Source organism: Cryptomeria japonica, chromosome 3, assembly GCF_030272615.1.
Source record: "Cryptomeria japonica chromosome 3, Sugi_1.0, whole genome shotgun sequence".
In the NCBI taxonomy this organism is placed as follows: domain Eukaryota; kingdom Viridiplantae; phylum Streptophyta; class Pinopsida; order Cupressales; family Cupressaceae; genus Cryptomeria; species Cryptomeria japonica.
In genome coordinates, this window is record NC_081407.1 from 358,620,826 (window position 1) to 358,637,614 (window position 16,789).

The following is a 16,789-nucleotide window of genomic DNA, read 5'->3' on the forward strand; positions in this document are numbered from 1 at the left end:
AACCCAGAAGGCTACAACCCTCAAGGAAGTCTCACTGACTTAAAAAGTTGTTACAATGATGAATTAATATGTATGAACTCTGAAATAGCATCTATTATGCTTGGATGAGTTCCGATTAAGTGCTAAAATATTAAAATTGAATCGCGCTCTCTGTTATGCCCTGTTCTACTATGTTCTCTATCTCAGTCAGCTACCGGATCAATAATGTGCATGTGAAACTAGGCAAAAATAGATTCTTGATCACCTCTCGCTTGCATACAATCGCACCTTCTACCAAAAACATCACCCACAACAAACTTATATATCAATAACCATGAAATAGGTCATTTACCATGTCGGCCTGAAGGTGTAACATGTAGTCACATGTCGGCTTGACCGGATTCAAAAAGATAAATGCAGATCACCTAAACAATAGAAAAATGATATTTCTAAGTCGACCCAATCAACAAGAATACAGTTCAATGCACTGCAATCACTAGAAAGCTTCCATACCCAGAAAAGCTCTTTTCTAGCTGAAATATTGGTTAATCAGCTACCGATTAACACCTAGTTCCAGATAGGAAGAATTATGACCACCGGATTGGATCTATACAAAGATTTTCCATCAATGACAACCCTAAACCAATAATCATCCACTAGAAACCACCATAAATCATCGGAGACCACCAGATAAGTGTCAATTGACAACAATCTACCCCTTTGGCATTGATGGTAACACTCATGAAAAATGACTAAGTGTTGAGCATTGTACACTAGTTCAAAAGGATAAAAATAATTTCTAAGGCTCCCCCTTAGAAAAATAATATCACTCTCCAATACTGTACATTTTTCACCATAAACATTCTTCAAAAATCCTAGGTGAGTATCCCACCCACTCTTCAAATTGTCCAAAACTGTGATGAATGAACTAAATAGAGTGGCATGAATTTCTAACTCTCTCAAATCAGATGATACAGGTTAGGCCATCACCTTCATACAATCCACCTTATTCCTTAATATAGTGTCCAACCAGGTAACAATCAGGTTCCGGAGTTCACCTACTTTTCTCAGAATTTTCTCATTGTCCACTTGAAGGCTTGAGATCAGATCATGTAGGGATATAATATATCCTTCAACACTTCTAGTTAATGTTACATTTGGATCAAAGGACTGAGAAATGCCAACAAGCTTACCCTGACAAACATCTATCTGCTTATCAATATCTATAGTGAACTTAGGCAAAATTAGGTAGGATTTATATGATTTTCCAGCTTCTAACAATGTATCAAAAATAATCTACAATCTCTTATTTAGTCTTACTATATCATTCTCTATCATCTTCCAGAATGTTTTCTTCCCAACATCCTTGAATTTGTTCAAAAAACTTTGTGTAGCAGTCTTCTCCAAAGAATCAAACTTAGTATTAACACTATTAATTAATTGTAACAATTTATCGAAGGGGTTGTTATTGGAATCCAACTATACAATTGGAGCCACCTTCTACAAAATATCTATAGACATCAAAATTATCCTTTTATCATCTAATTCAGACTTGACTAGATCCTGGCTAGCCTGAGCTTGTACAACAACTGCGAGCATGAGCTTTTCAGCAGGAGACGTTTTCCCAAGATCAACAGAATCATCAAGATTAATGGGAATTTGAAGCAGGGTCCTTGTAACCAGAGGAGTGACAATTGACAGATCAGCTATAACTTTGCCTTTTTCAACCTCAGCAACCTTAGCCTCTATTGTCTCAACATCCTTCTTCTCTCCCTTATCCCCTTTATCTATTGCATCGGTGTTGTCACTTCATCCAATATCAACCTATTGGATCTTAGGGGTTGCAGAGCTATCCAACATCGGAGGAGCATCACTTGTCTCAACATCAAGAGTAGTATTACCTTGATCTTATAGTTCATCCTTAGTCTGAGTCTCAACCTTCTAACTTTCGGAAACACCTTTCTTATCTTCCGGCTGAGATGGTTTGAATGCATCCTTGTACAGAGGGTCATTTTGAATTATCTTTTTTCCATATATCCTCTATTTCTTTCCTCGCCTCCTCTACATTTCCAATCATCAATCTGTTAATCCTATCTTTTCTTCTAAATTCCTTCTTATTTGCCTCTTCAATTAGTCTCTTGGCTTCACCATGAGTAATACAAGTACATAACTTTACTATCTCTCTCTCCTTCATTTTTTTGTCACTCTTACTTGCATTCATTCTCCTTGCATCAAGCAGACTGTACAAATATTTTGGAATGGACTTCTCCAATTCAATTAATATTTTGCTAAAATTGTTTAAATATAACACAACTGCTTCTTCAATTTTTCTCTTATCTCCTTCATCAAAATTATCATATGTACTCCAAGATTCTTCAAATTGCCATTAACTATTATCTCATCAATTAACTGATCTGCTGTTAGTGAGGGAACATATTCAAATTTACCTTGTTGGGCACCAGACTTTGGTTGAGCCTTGACTTTCCTTTCTCTTTTAGGCCTTGTGGTAGGAACAAGATCTGGTTTTGCCTTCTTGGATTGTTGGACTCCACCAGACAGTGACTTCCTCACTACTCTAACAAAATGTCCTTTCTTCTTCGCCTTTACTGCTTCCTCCTCAGACTCTATTTTTTAAGCTACTAGAGATACAAAAACATAGGTCCTTTTAGGTTTTCCTTCTACTTCAGCAGACCTTTCCCAGATGGGCTAGGTTTTGCAGATTTTGCCACCAGATCAACAACAGACTTGGTTTCTTTTTGCGCATGACTTTCCCTTGCTTTCTTCACCGCCTCCCAAGTGAAACCCTTCTGAATGACCACCTCCTCAACCATCTTTGTAACTTTTCTTTTTCGGGTAGGTGCAGTGAATTGCATGTGCAAACTAAGGTCCTTCTACTTGAAAGTACCAAATCTCCCTTCCTTAGGATCCACTGGTTTACATAGAAGGTGTTGGGCATATGCCTCAAGAGTAATAGATTCAACTTCATAACCTATGGGAATGATCCATACAATCCTAGGTTCCACAACTTCCATTTGACATTGATCCTTGTCAACCATGAAGCAAACAGTTTGCTCATACTTTTCATCAACCTCCTTAGGGTTCCTTTGCCTACTCTTCATTTCTTCTTGGAATGTTTTAAAATATCCCCAGAGAGAAGATATTCTCATGGTTGCATCTCCAACTCCCCATAATCCTTCTTTGATCTGCATGGCTACCAATCTATCATAGGCCCATTGGACCGTACCTCTTATATCAGGTATCTCATTCAGGAAGTACAAAGCCAAGCAAATAAGAAGTGTACCATATTTGAATGTGTGCTTTTTATCCTGCATGATCTTCTTCAAATTTCTCAATAGCTCATTCAGGAGGGTAGTGCATAGGTCATACCTTTTATCATCATTAAACATCTGCTATGCAAAGTATATGGTAGTACTGGAGATAGAGTTGTACCTTCTTGACTGGTAAACCTTGTAACTGACTACCATTGATGCAAATTTTACATCATTCTCAATAATTTCATTAATGATCATGGCTCTGCTGGGTATAAGCACAAAAATGTGTCATGTTTCAGGCCAACTTATCAACACAAGTGAATTTACGTAATTCTAACTAAAAATTATGTTTAGTCAAACATATGGTCTATAGAGATTCATTAGAGCTATGCTATATATGAGCCACAACTTTTACAATTGGAATTATCTACTAAAAGTATATTTTATACCACTTTGGGTCTAATTACCAATTTTATTTCATTTTTTGAAAAACTTGATGTTTCAACAACTCTTACTCTCAGAAATAAATTTTTTTTTTAAATGTAAAAATACCCTTTTATAGATCTATAAGTGAATTTTCCAAAATATATATCTTTTAATATTTTAATTAGTTTTTTATATTTTATATTTTATTTTTATTGAAAGTAGGTCATCAGCACTAAAATACAAGGTTGATTATCTTGTGAAGGAAAAATACTAAAATCTATTTAAAATTTTTGAAAAAAATAAAAGAACTATAGAAAAGAGTCTATGTCAAGATGATATAATTATTTTCTAATTTGGATAAATAATTAAGAAAAAAGGTGATGTCAAATGGAAAGACTTATATTTCAGTACACGCGACTTTTCAAATTTATTAAACAATATATATACATAAAAAATAGTTTAAAATATTTTTTTGCACTAAAGTTTCAAGTTATCAATATACACAAAAAAATTGAAGAAAAAAAGGTAAAATTTACTCTATAAAGTATGATCCCTCATGTAACTTCAATTTTAGCATTTTATCAACAACTAAATTATAGTGCTTACTTTCTAAGAAAGTATATTCAAATATTTTTTTAAAAAATTTTAAAATTACAAACATAAAATACATAAAAAAAATATGCATTTTATTAGTTTACATCATTTTAAAATTCAAAGAAAATATATCACTTTCTATTGATTCAATTTAAAAACTTGAATCAGCATTGGCTAGTTCCTTTATAAAAGTGTGACACAACTTTGTGCTTTTACCCTGCTGTCAAAGTTGGAACTTGTGGTGGCTATCACGATGTCATTCAATACTTTCCTCAAACTAGGCACATCACTGGTTTTAGCTAGGTCTGTCACAGCACGGATCGCCTGCTTGGTGATTTTGTGTATCCTCTCAAGTTGTATAAACTCATCTTGAACATGGATAAGAATGTATCAGATCCATTCTACATCATCAAACAACAACAAAAATGCACGAATTGTGAGAAACCCTTGTCCTAAAGCACCTTGTATTCGGGTTTGAGATTGCCCAAACCATCAGCCAAAAGCTTGTTGTATAGGTCTAGCATGTCTGCATTTCTAATCTCTTCAAGGTCACAGTGAATGTAAGTCCCAATATCTTCATTATGAAGAACTCCATAGGGTACTAATGAAAATGCACCTTCTAGATCATCCTCAACCGACTTGAAAGGGTGTTTCTTGAAAACTGGTCGGGACACGTTGTCCTTAATCTCAACCACCAGAGGGGTATCAACACTAAAAGCTAAAGCCATTTCAAATTGTAGGGTTTGCATAAACAGAAAGCCTGAACAGATAAATACCTTGCTTCACAACCGGGTGTTGAAATCGCCAATCACTTTGGTCTCTTCTCTTCTCTATTAGATTGATCACATTGTGACAAATGAAACTTTAAAATTCACTTTTATCCTTTGAAAACCTAATTTTCCACTGTAATAAATGCAACAACTGGTTACCATTATTTTCATGAAGTCTCATACAGGAGCACCAAATCATCTCTAAAACTTTCAGATGTCATCTATAAATATGATTCAATCCTTCTGCAACCTTTCAGAATCGATTGCAGACCACCAAAGAGGGAGTTATTAGAATTTGCATGAAAAGCTCCCCCTAAGGCATAAAGCCCTAGTTATCGGATGAAGATCCTGCACCAGATTCGGATGCAGACCCATTGTCAGCTCTGGATTCATCTTTTCTTACCCACATCTTCTCTTGCTTTTCCTTAATCTCTTCTAATTTCTCTTTTCCCTTCTCATATGATTTACTCTTGTCTACCGGATCACTATTCTTGCTTCTACAGTACTCTGCAATGTGACTGGTTTTGTTGCATGCTCAGCAAATTACATTATTCTGCCTAGGTCTGAAGTTCATCTGATTTGGTCATCTCCTACAGTGATTAGAGAAATGTCCAAACATCCCACATATTTTATTTTGGAAGTTATGCATTACTTCTCTGCACATATTTGACTTGTGTCCAAATTTATTGCATATGAAACACTGACCGGTAAAGGTAGGAACATTATTCATGTTGTTCATCCCATTATTTATCCTACTTTTGCATTGATTCACCATATGACCAAAATTATTGCAAGTAAAGCATCTACCATTAAATTTATGAGCATTACGTTGCCTTACTGGAGGATTCTTGTTCTTCTTCTGATCATGATTTGCATTGCCTCATCCAGATCTAGAGGATTCACCTTTCTCAAATCCAAGTGCTCACATGTCCTTTCCATGTCTCTGACTTTCCAAAATCTCATCAAGTCTTGTTGAGCTAGCTTTGAATTTGTCTTTGTACTCATTGGTAGTAGAAGTTCATCTATTAAAGTAGCAATTTGTCTTTCAAGTTCTTTACCATTATTCCTTGACTGTATCAACTCAAGCTTCAACTGATCATTCTCATAGGTAAGCTTGAAGCATTCATGAGCTCTTTCATTCAATAATTGTGCTAGATTTTCTTCATTTTTCTTCTGGTCCTCAATCTCCTTAGTCAACCTCATCACAATAGATTGCATCTCATTCTTGAAAGAAGCATTCTCTCTTTCAAGATTGTTAACTTCATGAGCTTTATCCTTCTATTCCATGATCAGATCTTCTTTCTCCTTCAGCTTGTCCATCAGTTCTTTCCTCTTGTCACTAGAAGTGTTTTCTTGATCCTTCAAGTCATTGATGAAATCATCAGCAATATTCAGGTTCTTCTTCAAGGTATAGATCTTATTTCTAGCTGCATCAAGATCCTCAAGTGCCACACTAAGTTGTCTCTGAAAATCAGATTCCATTGAATCAATCTCTTGAATCTTCCTCAAGCGGTTAAGCTTCCTCAAAGGTACTAGGCTCTAATACCAATTTTTGGAATTGAGCATCACTGAGAGGGGGGGTGAATCAGTGATCTACCAGTTAGCAGATTTTCAAACTTAAGTTTCAACCACCAGATGCAAACACTTAAAACTAAATTGCACAAACATGAAACAAACAACCACAAGATCATAACACCAGTATTTTTACGGGGAAACCCAAATGGGAAAAACCATGGTGTGATTTGAACCCACAATATAATTCCACTATGGCCAGTAGAAAAAAAATATTACAAAATGGGAATACACAAGCATTCAGACACACTGCCTAGATCTCACTGCTCAATTACAATAACCTGAAAGGCTACAACCCTCAGGGAAGTCTCATTGACTTACAAAGTTGTTACAGTGATCAATTACAGTGTATGAACTCTGAAATAACATATATTATGCTTGGATGAGTTCTGGTTAAGTGTTAAAATATTAAAATTGGATCACCTTCTTTGTTCTGCCCTGCACTCTGTCTCAGTCAGCTACTGGATCAATAATGTGCAAGTGAAACTACGCCAAAATGGATTCTCGATCACCTCTCACTTCTATCCAATCGCACCTTCTACCAAATAGGTCATTTACCATGTTGGCTTGATTGGATTTAAAAAGATAAATGTAGATCACCAAAAAAATAGAAAAATGATATGTCTATGTTGGCCCAATCAACAAGAACACATTTAAATGCACCGCAATTATTGGAAAGCTTCCAGACCCAAAAATGCTTTGTTCTACCTGAAATACCGATTGATCAGCTACCAGTTAACACCTACTTCTAGATAGGAAGAATTAAAACCATCGGATTGAACCTCTATGAAAATATTCCATCAACAAGAACCCTAAACCAATAATCATCCACTAGAAATCACTAGAGACCACCGCATGAGTGTCAATTGCCAACAACTAAGAAGTGCGCAATGTATGTTAAAGTTTTATATAAAATCTCATAATGATGAGGTAATATGTGATATCATGTGAATGGATTTATATAATATACAATGTTGGGAAGACCATGATAGTAGGGTAGGAATGAAACTCATGATGCAAGAAAAAAACATTCACAATGACATTGAAATGGAGGAAGTATATCTTGATTTTTCCTGAGGAGGAGCATAAAAGTCAAGTATGTGGTAATAGAATAATTTGTTTGGTGGATGGAAAGACACTATTAGATGGGTTCAGACTGTTGGCATATGTGCATAGTTTGATGACTTGATAGGATTGTATGTTTTCATTGATGTCAATATGCTGAAGTATGAAATGGTATATTGAAGATGACATTAATATGCTAAAGTATGAACCGGTATATTGAAGTAAGCAAACTGGCAAGTGAACCAGTATGATGGTATGAACCAGTATATGCAAAGAGTGAACCGGTATGTTGGAGTGTGAACCGGTATATGCAAATTTTGTATCGGGGTTTCATTTGATATGACTACCGGTTGGTAGTCTCAGCTTCAGGGTTTCTGGTTGATGCATTCTAAGTCTGTGGGATTCGACCGACGATATCCTGTGATGAGTTAGCATTGAAATGAAGATTAGATCACGTTACCACATCAGCCTTGTGTGTGTGAAGAATCTCCTTGATGATCTTGCATGAAGAAGATTGATTCTATCTACCTCGGGAATGTGCAAAATCTTAGTAAATGGTGGAGAGCGCGTGATGGGTTATAAGCTTCCAAAAGCGGTGAAGAATAGACGATGGAGAAAGTCTTGAGATTTGTTCAAGATTATTCTACCCTATGTAATGTGTTTAAATGGCCAGGATTGGACCAACTGTATTGTTAACCTAGATGCTTAGGGTTTTAGGTTTTGGCTACCGACCTAATTGTTGTCTATAAGGTCGATGATGATTTTTATTTGAAGTTGTTGGCAAATGATTGTATGTGAGGTGATTCTTGCCAGACCAGAGAAGTGAGTAGATACCTACAGAGTGTAATTGCAAATGTAAAGGAACTGAAGTAGATCTGCCTTGGCAATAAGTGTTGTTATCAAATCAGTGTATTACTTGTTGACTTCTAACCATTGCAGCAGATGGAAAATCCCTTTACCAGGTAGCTTTAACAAGATTTTTGTAAATCCTTTAACAAGGTGACTCAAAATCATTGAGTTCTTCAAATCCTCTAACAAGGTAACCTTTAACAGGGTTTTAACATCTAACCGGATATTTAGCCATCCCTTAACCGGGTGATCCCTAGCAGGATCGGTTCCTAGCAGAACCTATTGTAAAGTCTTTAACTGGACTAGGCTCCTAACAAAGCAAACTTCAGAAGAGTTCAAGAACAACTTGTGGGTATTCATCCCCACCGTGGTTTTTTCCAGTTGGGTTTCCACGTGAAAAATTGGTGTGTTATGTGTGATGCTTTTTCATGTGATGTTTTAGTGTTTTCTGTTAGGCGGTAATGCAAGCTGATCCAATGGTCATTGTATTTCTAATGTATTACTTGCTTAAGCATATGAATGAAGTTGAGATTTGATATTAGGTTTTGAGAAGATCTAGATGTTACCGGTTTATGTCTTTTACAGTCATACTATGTCTTACCGGTAGTGCCTTGATTTAGATTGGTGATATTGTTTACCAGTTAGTGCAGTCTTTGCAGTTTAAGTTATTGAAGAAGTTTTTGTCCATATTGATTCACCCCCCCCTCTCAGTACCTCTTAAGTATTTATTGTTCATCATTATTCATCAGAGACATGAAAATATTTGTTTTATATTAATTCCAAGAAAGTGTGGTGTTTGTATGTTGTGATTGACGATGCTACTAGACTTGAATTTTAATGATTTTGTTAGCCATGTTTTCTCACCAAATAAATAAATTGGAGACTGCAAGGAGTTAAATACCCTCTAAAATTTTCCATTATTTTTAATAAAAGACTCAATTATTATCTTGGTGTGTAAATTAACCTTTGTAAACCTTGAAAAGGGCTCGATAAATAAGTGGATGTAAAATGACAAAAAACATTAATTTGTAGTTTTCTCTTCATTGGATAATGAAAAGGAAGTCAATGGTTGTCTCTTTATGGATGTAGCCCACATTGGGTGAACCATGTTAAATTTTTGTGTTATTGTAGATTTTTATTTTTTCCTCTCTAATTATGCATTATATTTAATATTGTGTATTGCTTTGGTCTACCTAAATCATACCAATTAGTATCAAAGCTATGCATATGAATCATTTGGGAGGATATTTTAGATTTAAGTGTGAGCAATGGTAGAAGAAGGAAAGTTCAATATTGAAAAAATGAACAAAAAAACCTATCATCCATTGAGGATTCAAATGATAGACTATCTATAACAAAATGATCTTTTCTTACTAGTGGGTGGAAAATCAAAGAAGCTAGTGAATATGACAGATCCAAAATGGGAGGTTCTTGATATAAATTCGTGAGGAATAATATGGTTGTGCTAAAAAATATTGATGGATTCAATATATCAAAGGAATCAACAATGGTAGAACTAATGGTAGTATTTGACAAGTTTTATGAAAATCACTCAAATTCCACCAAGGTATTGTTGGGATCCAAGAACACTAAGAGGGGGGGGTCAATCAGTGTTCTGCCGGTAGCAAAAGATTTTATCCTTTTATACCAAACACATATAAACCGGTAAACAAATAAACATATAACTTGAAGTAAATAAACCATCCACATAAATGAACACCATAACACACACAATTTATACGTGGAAAACCTCAAAGAGTAAAAACCATGGTGGGATTTGTGACCCATGATATCAGCTCACTGGCCATATGAAAGGATATTATATATAATGGGGGCCTGCACTTGCAGGAAGGCACACTTCCTAGAGCACACTGCTCATCACTAAAGAGCCTCACTGACAACAAGCTTCTGCTGAGGTAAAACAGTAAGAATGAACTCAAGAATGCATCTGCTATGCCAGATAGAGTTCTGGTTCTAGCTCTGCTCTGTACCAATTCACAAACCCTGAACACTACTACTGGTATCTCTTCTCCTCCAAGAATTCTTTCCAAGCTATCCACATATCATTGCATGATATAACACTTTGTATACAAATGATCTGCATACATATACTTTGTGGTATACAGTTCTACTATATTCTCCTATGTCGCATCCTATATCATATTCAAAATTACCTAGCAGACTGACCTATATACCCACTACAAACAATATGCCTTTTGTCGGCTTACAATACATTACAAAAGTTATTCAATGTTGGCCTCGACAATAATTACAAAATGATTTACTAAAATCTCCCTTGATGTCAGCTTCCTGAAGTGTTTGATGTCAGTGTCGGTGACGCTGACGGTACCAGTGCCGGTGTAGCCCTAAATGCTCCAAAGCTGGTGTATGTCGATAAATGCCTCATAATGTTGGTAAATGATTCCAATCAACTCTTGTTACCATATAGAATCTTGTTTCCATCAATGACAACAAAATCAATCCAATGAGTGTCAATTTCCAACAATCTCCCCCTTTGGCATTGATGGCAACACTCATGTGAAAAATGGATTCCTTGTCGGTTCAACTAAAATATGCTCCCCCTAAGCAATACACTCCTTCTGATATCCTTCCCATGTGATCCTATCTGATTTTTCTGAATTTTTTCACATATATACACACTCCCCCTTTGGCATGAATGCCAAAGACCAGTGAAAGAATAAATGAATACTGTTAATTTCACAGGAGCTTGACCAACTTCAAAATTTTGGGGTATGCCTTATCCAACAACTGAAGATATGTATCCCAACAGGTTTTGAAAGTTTTAGAAATGGATACTAGTCCACTTAGTAAGTGGGCAAGTGTTTCCTTCTCTTTGACATCTGTCAGTGTGGGTTTAGCAATCGTGTCCATGCACTCTCTCTAATGTACACCCAATGAATCTAATCTAGGACTTACCAGTCCTCTAAGACTTCTTGCTCTTCGTGTGATCTTATCTTTCTCCTTCTCCAAAGCAAAAATTTGGCTCTTCAAGGACAAAATTTGTCCATCAATAGATGTGGTCATTGCAGTTAGTCCATCAAAACAATTAGCAGTGCTAGTTATCTTATCATATAAATCCTTCAATTTGCCATCTACATTAGCTATAAGAATTTCTATGTTACAACACACTCTATAGATATTTGTACATTTTTTTAAACAAACCTCAATAAGAATGAGTTTTGCCTCAATTTTCTTTTTCTTAGATTCTATGATCTGATCAAAGGCTGCTCTTTTAGCTATAGCGAATCTTTCTAATGCCTATCGGTCTGCAATCTGCCTCAGAGATTGAAAATTATTAGAAATATGTTGTGTTAGAGTCTTGAGCTTGCCGAAAGGGCTTGCTTCATCTTCAATCTAACAATCAGGTAACAGTTTGTGCAACACTGTAACTGATTGATCAATTAATCCCTTATCTCCAATACCTTCCTTCAGTAATTTTTGAGTTGCCATCATTATCAACTCAATGGGACTCATCTCAGTAACGGATTTCTTCTCAACCTAAGAAGTGTCAATTGCCAAAACCTTTGTTAGGGAATTAGTTTTGATTGCCAGTATAGACTCAGTTTATTTTACCTTATCCTCAACCTCTTTTGCACCAGTGGCTTCGCCACTTAGTGCAGTGTCAATTTTTGTCAATGGAGTATTATCCATAATATTTTCTATAATTTGTACATTTCCTTCCTCAAAAATAGTTTCAGCTGGTATGGACTGTATACTCTCCTTAGTTGGTTGTGTCTGTATATCTATAGTTATTGCCAGTTGATTCAAAATAGGAGCTAAACTATCCAAAATACCTTTCCCTTTTGACTTGTCAGGAATGGTGGAAGATGTAGCCTTAACAAACTCTTCCTCAAATGTAAGAAAATCTGGATTTTTCTGAAAGAATTTGGTCCAACCCTTACTGATCTCATTTATCACCTAATTTACTCTTCCTAACGTAAGGCTTATCTGTTGGGGTTTACTACTGAAAATTGTTCTATTTGCAACATCTATGCGTCTTTTCATTTCCTCATTGTTTATAGAACCACATATTTCCAATAGTGCTACCTCCTTAATCTCCCTATCCTTCTTGACAACGTCAAGTCTTCTAGCATCAAGTTTATTATACAAAGATAGAGGTATCTCCTTCAAAATTGCTACTAAGGATTTCTTATAAATGTCTATATGTAACAAAATGGCCTCTTATATTTCATTTTGCTCATTTTCTTCCAAATATTCATAATACTTAGATACATTTTTCAAAATTTCATCTTTTGTAATTTCATCAATTAGCTCAGCATAGGTCATTTTAGTCTTACCGGTTTCAGTATCATCACTCTTCTTCTTTTTGCTTGTGGTTGCCAGAGTGGATGTAATTGGTTTCCTCTTTTGTGTAGGCTTCCTTGCCGAAAGTGGAGGTGTAGTAGGTTTAGTTGCCTTTTTAACAATTCTCCTCCTAGGATCTGCCTTCTTCTGCTCTACCGGTGGTTTATCCACTTTCTTACTTAGTACCCTTCTAAAAGCTAGAGGTTCATTGTCCTCAGGGTCAGAATCAAAAGTGATGGTAGAAATGTAAGCTTTACGCTTCTTCACCTCTATAGTACTAGCCACTGCCGGTTCTGCTACCGGTTTGGATCCAGAACCCAATTTAGTGTGAATTACATCTTGTACATGTGTAGACATCTTTTCTATTTTCTTCTCTCTTCTCTTCCTCTTAAAACTAGTTTTGACTTCATGAGCCTTTTCATCAGTAGTACCAAAGTGTTTTGTCTGATTATCCAATGGAGCATCTAGCAGCATTTTTACATAGAGTTCAAAAATGCTATCATCCACCTCATATCCAAGCTCAACAACCCAGATTGTCCCAGGTTCAACTGCCTCCATAAGAGTTTCATCAGTTTTCACCATAAAACATATATCAGTGGATTACTTCTCTACAATTACTTTTGATATTCTCTCCCTCTACATCATGTTTTCCTGAAAAAAATTTAAATAACCCCAAAGCTTCTCATCTCTGTCGGTACCAAGACTGGTGATTTCTTCCTTGATCTGCATTCCTACCGATATGTCATGATCCTAACGCTTCTTGCCAAGACCAGGTAGCTCATTCAGGGAGTAAAGAATTAAACATACAATGAGAATTCCATATCTAAAAGCTCCTTTCTTAACTCCCTTGATCTTCCCAAGGTTCAACATCAACTCACTCCTCATCCATTCAGATAAATCATATTTTGCATTATTCCTCATCATCTGATATGCAACATGAATGAATGAACTAGCAAAAGAATTCAATCGGTTGGATTGAGTTACCTTATAACCTATTATCATGTTTGTAAATTTACCATCAATATCAATGATTGTGCTGATCCTCATTGATCTGTTATTAGGAGTTACACCGATGAGTTTCTCGACCGCGGTGTTAGAAATTTTCTTGCCAGGTTCTTGTCCGACTTTGGGTAAACTGGTGACTGCTTGAATAGCCTCCTTAGTGATCATGTAAGGCCTATCCAGCAAGATAAACTCATTGTGAACCTTTCTTGGAATGTATGTGATGCCTTCATTCTTGAATTCTAGTATGTATAGAGAACCGGTTAACCCTAGGTCCTCAATTGCTTTGAATTCCGGCTTGATGGTTCCGAAGTCTCCCAGTATCATGGATTGATACATGATTTTGATGTCCTCTCTGCCTAGATCCTCTAGGGTTCAGTGAATGTATTCCCTCACGTCTTCAACATACATCACACCGTCAGGAACCCTAGAAAATGCTTCTACAGAGTCTTCTTTCTTAGCAATTTCGGGAACTTCCTTGAATATGGGTCTTAACCTATCCTTGACTTCGACAATGGTGGGATTCGCAATGAAAGTAGGAGCTGAAAATCTAGATGCCATTTCAAAGAAGCCTGAAAGTGAATGTTGATGGAAGATTTCAGATAATTGCTCAAAATCCTTTCACAATGCCTTTGCTTGCTCTTAATTCACCTTCTCTTCGCTCTAAATGCTTGAATGCTCAGTGAGTGAAAATAAATTCACTTACCCCTTTCATTAGTGAATAAAACCCTAATATTTCTTTGTAATAAATGCTTCACCAATAACCCTACGGATGTCGGTTTCATAGTCTTGTGTCGGGTGAACCTTCATCAATGATGAACACAATTCTCCAGATCTCTTCTAGATCTCCTTAGATCTCCTCCAGGGTAATATGCAGGATTTTGCAATGACTTTGCCAACCCCTAAGGCTTATGCCTCAATTACCGATGGAGTTACCGGTGTAGATCCATCTCCACTTGGTTCTTCAGATTTTCTAACCCATCTCTTGGTGTGATCTTGTTGTGATTCATCTACCTTTTTCTTTCCTTTCTCATTATCTTTATCATTGCTAACTGGTTGAGTCTTGCTTCTGAAATACTTAGCAATATGACCTATTTTGTTGCATGCATAACATGTAAGATTGTTCTTCTGAATTGCTTTGACAAATCCAGTGTCATTCCTTGACCTACAGTGATTAGCAAAATATCCAAACTTTCCACATGCATGACATTTAACATTCATTCTGCAATCTTCTGTTCTATGACCATATTTCTTGCAATTTGTGCATTGACCAAGAACAGAATTGTAGTTTTGATTTTATTTATTTCTACATTTTTTAGCCATATGCCCAAATTTATTGCAAACAAAACATCTACCATTGAATTTATAAGAATTAGATTGCCTTACCAGTTTCCTCTATTCAGATGAGTTCTGTATACTAGTTGTCTGATCTTTATTTTTAGTACCAGAGCTTTCACCTTGTACAAATCAAAGTCCTCTAGAAGCATCAATTTATCTTTGTCTTTTCAATAAGTCATCCAACTATGTAGCACTAATCCTGAACTTTTCTTTATACTCACTTACAGTAGTTAGATCATCTCTCATAGTAGTTATTTGTCTTTCAAGTTCTTGTCCATTATTCTGGGAGTGTGCCAAATCAGTTCTCAATAGATTGTTCTCATGAGTCAATCTGCCACATTCATCAAATTTATTCTTCAGAGATATAACAAGATTATCTTCCTTCTTTTTGTCCTCAATATCTTTCGATACCCTCATAATTATGTCTTGCATTTCATTCTTCATGAGCATGTTTTCTTGACTTAGTTTCTGATATTGTTCCTTAAGTGCATTATTCTCCTCATCATCCAAGTTTTGCAAAATTTCCTTCCTCTTGGCTTGAGTAGATGATAAATGTAGGATAAGAATGAATTCATTTGCAGAATTTAATTCTTCTTGCAATTTCAAGTTCTTCATCCTTTCAGCATCATAATCCTCAAGAGCCATCTCAAGTTGTTTCTCCATAGCCATGTTCAAAGGTTCTAGTTTCAAGATCTTCCTCAAGCTGTTAAACTTCTTTCGAGGTACCAGGATCTAATACCAATTGTTGGGATCCAAGAACACTGAGAGGGGGGGGGGGGTGAATCAGTGTTCTACCAGTAACAAAAGATTTTATCCTTTTATACCAAACACATATAAATCAGTAAAGAAATAAACATATAACTTGAAGCAAATAAACCATCCACATAAATGAACACCATAACACACATAATTTATACATGGAAAAACCACGATGGGATTTGTGACCCATGATATCTGTTCACTAGCCATATGAAAGGATATTACATATAATGGGGGCCTGCACTTGCAGGAAGGCACACTGCCTGGAGAACACTGCTCATCACTAAAGAGCCTCACTGACTACAAGCTTCTGCAGAAGCAAAATAGTAAGAATGAACTCAAGAATGCATCTGCTATGCCAAATAGAGTTCCGGTTCTAGCTCTGCTCTATACCGGTTCACAAACCCTAAACACTACTACCAGTATCTCTTCTCCTCCAAGAATGATTTCCAAGCTATCTACGGATAATTGCATGATATAACACTTCGCATACAAATTATCTACATACATATACTTTGTGATATACAGTTTTTCTATAATCTCATATGTCGTATCCTATATCATATCCTATGTCATATTCAAAATGACCTAGCAGACTGACCTATATACCCATTACAAATAATATGCCTTTTGTTGGCTTACAATACATTACAAAATTTATTCAATGTCAGCCTTGATAATAATTACAAAATAATTTACTAAAATATCTCTTGATGTCGGCTTCCTGAAGTGTTTGATGCCGGTGTTGGTGACGATGATGGTGTCAGTGCCAGTGTAGCCCTGAATGCTCCAAAGTTGGTGTATGTCGGTAAGTACCTCATAATGTCGGTAAATGAT